Source organism: Macaca thibetana, chromosome 3 (assembly GCF_024542745.1).
Source record: "Macaca thibetana thibetana isolate TM-01 chromosome 3, ASM2454274v1, whole genome shotgun sequence".
NCBI classification, from domain to species: Eukaryota; Metazoa; Chordata; class Mammalia; order Primates; family Cercopithecidae; genus Macaca; species Macaca thibetana.
The window spans coordinates 97,134,404-97,137,500 of record NC_065580.1 but is presented as its reverse complement, the minus strand read 5'-3'; positions in this window follow the sequence as shown (position 1 = coordinate 97,137,500).

The window sequence follows — 3,097 nt, the reverse complement described above, 5'->3', positions numbered from 1 at the left end:
CCAACGGGTCCCTGGATCACTGAATTCAACTAGTAGTGGCCACTTCTGAAAAGAGTTACCAATTCAAAAGGAATCTTTGGGTTTGCATATTTAAAGCCAAGATAATTATTGGTAGTGTCTGCATAACAAATGTAATTTCAATTAGACTGTTTTTCTAAATTAAAAACTATTGCTTGTGTGTAATGAGTATTCCTATTTTTTAAGTGTGTTTTTAATGGTTTTTATTCTAAGAACATTAAGAGCGTTGAACAAAAGATTGTCCAATTACTGTATAATGGTAACAAATATGCCGAGTCTTTCATTTCTGTGGGAACAAGTGGGGGCCAGTGGAGCAGGGCTGTGAAGGCTGATTGTTGCAGAGATCTTCGACACCATACTAGAGGGGACAACATTTACAGTTGTACAGTTATAGAAGAGTAGTTTTCTGTGTTTTTTTTTTTTTTAATTTTCAAGAAAGGTTGCAAGAGGTTATCCAAACATTTCTTCATGGCTTAATATCCATAACATTTGATAATGCTGTATTTCTTGTGTTGAAATATAATAGCATAATGTTGAGACTTCTACCCATATTTAGGCTACTGAATAAAATTAAAAACATAATATGATCTTCTGATAGCATATAAATAGATTGATTGTGCAAGAAAAACATTTGCCATGGTACAGAGGATCATTTTACCATTCTCAGACAGATTTGAGAATTATGCAATTGAATGGAAAAATCAAACTGAAGATCCTTCCTTCCTTCCTGTGCAAACTGGTTTCCATGGCTTTCATAGTCTGGCAGTTGGGGCTGCCGTTATTGTTGATTGCAAGGCATTTGCTTTTGTTGTTGGTTTGTGCTGGCATCGTGTCTGAAGCAGCTTAGGAAAAGTGAATATTCATACGTGTTCTCCCCATCTGACACCGTGTCACCACTCTCAGGCCTCTCCAGAGTGTTGCTTCTTTGTATCTGGAGAGAAGCAATTTAAAAAAAAATCACTTGCTAAAATGGATCTTGGATGTTCGTTTCCTATTTTCTAAAAGCAGGTTGGCTATTTTGCCCTTGAGCCTTAAGAAATGTTGCTGATTGGCTGTTTGTTATTTTTAAATAATATATGGCATGTATCCAAGTAAGCATTCCAGTGACCTCGACAATAAAATGTGATTCTTGGCTGCAAGGTCTATTGGGGGATGGCAGGCTGCCAGCCACTCATACATCATTTACAGGTGGCTGTTTCTGACGGGCCAGTGTTAGTTATTGTAAATGAGTGACAGTCCCTATAACTCACCTGTAAGCCCCACTCCACTGGCCCAAAGCATCCAAGATCCCTGCCCTCTTTAGCACACGTGCTCGTCTATCTTGAAGACCCTCATACCCAGACCCTCACATGCACGCTGCTGCCTGCACAGGCTCATCAGTACGTGGAGCTACCTTGTATGTGATTGACGATAATTAGGTTTCAACTGCCTTCTGATGCAGAAATACACACCATTACTGCATGGCCAATTCGGCTCCTGCAATCTTGCCTCTGAAAGGGTATTGATTCACTCTTTCACATTTTTAAAAGGTCATGGCAATAATTCCATCTGAACTGTGCTAAGTGAAAATAGTTTGTAGAAATAATATGGTTGCTTCTTAGTACCATTGTAATTGAAAGCCACAATGACTTGTTTTCTTTAGTATACTTTAATTACATATGTCACTTTGCTCCATCTTACCCTGATGAAGTGTTTGTAAAGTTATAACCGGGCGACCCTTTCTGTTAATGCTTTCTGACTTTTTGGCCAAGAAGACTTTTTTGTTTTCCTACCGTGTAAGGTGAAGCCTAACCAAGCACTTGGGTCACACTGCCTTATTAATTTAAGAATTGAAAAGAGAAGACATGAACCTTTTCCTGGGCTCTGTCATCTGCCTGCCTGTTTTAATAAGATTAGAATATATTGGCTCTGGTGAACAGGATGCTAAATTTGCTTACTTTCTGAAAAATTTTATTGTAAACAGCCTCTTCTGAGTTGGCTGAAAAATATTATCCTCGATCGTTATCAGAACATTATAAAATGAGTTTGTTATGAGAGTGCATAGCTCCTGTAGTGTAACCGCCCTAGCAAGTGACAGGAACCTGTGAATGATACAGCATAAATCGCCGGGATACTCAGACCGCAGTGTGAGGCTTTTTCCTACATCTTCAGTGTTTCTGAGGTGAAGGAATTTTAAAGTGCTTGAATTGCATGTTTTGGGAAAGTGGGTGATCAGATTTTATGCTCTCAGCTACCCCGTGTCTCTCTCCCAGTTAGAGGGGGTGAAGTCTCAGCTGTTTCTAGTCTCAGAAATGAGCCAGTCATTGTACTTGCAAACTAAGGGGCATATTCTCATTGAGAGCATGGGGATTTACGCACATAATTACCATTAATGCTGATGGCATTTATGCCTGTACAGCCCCACACATCAAGATGAGAATATATTTCCACGTCTTCATGCTGTGAAAGTCCATTTAATATCATTCATTTTACAACTTATTTTTAAAGATGATGTCCATATTCTGTCATGGCATACATACGCATAGTTAAAAGTAAATGTGGGAAATATTGGGAAGAGATGTGATAGCTAAACTTGTTCATGTAGATGAAATATTGCTGAACTCAGATCCATTCATACTCTTTAAACACAACGCTCTATTCGGCTTTGAAACTGCTGGCACACTTTTCATACTGCTATAAATTTGTCAGCCTAATGGGACATTTTGTAGATGTTTTCCTTTTTAAGTGCTTTAACAGGAGTAGGTATTCCATTGATCCAAAAATCCAGCTCAGCGTTTCATTTCTTAGAGATGAGAATCATACATTTAATGTCTTCTCAGAAATTAAGTGGTGGATGGTACCTTTCATCTCTTCAAGGATAGAAAATTTGCTCCCCACTGAACCTGTTCTCATGGGCACATCTCGAGAGTGGGGCATGGTTTGCAGCTGGAAGCAGCAGTGGTCCTCAGCAGCTGCGGCTGCTCCCTCTCTTCATTGATTATGTAGTCGTCTTTATGCATCAGGCCCAGGAGCCTATTGAAAGGTGTCTTCATGTCTATGCTGGCCAAGCAAATTCAGATCCAGGTCTTGATTTATCTTT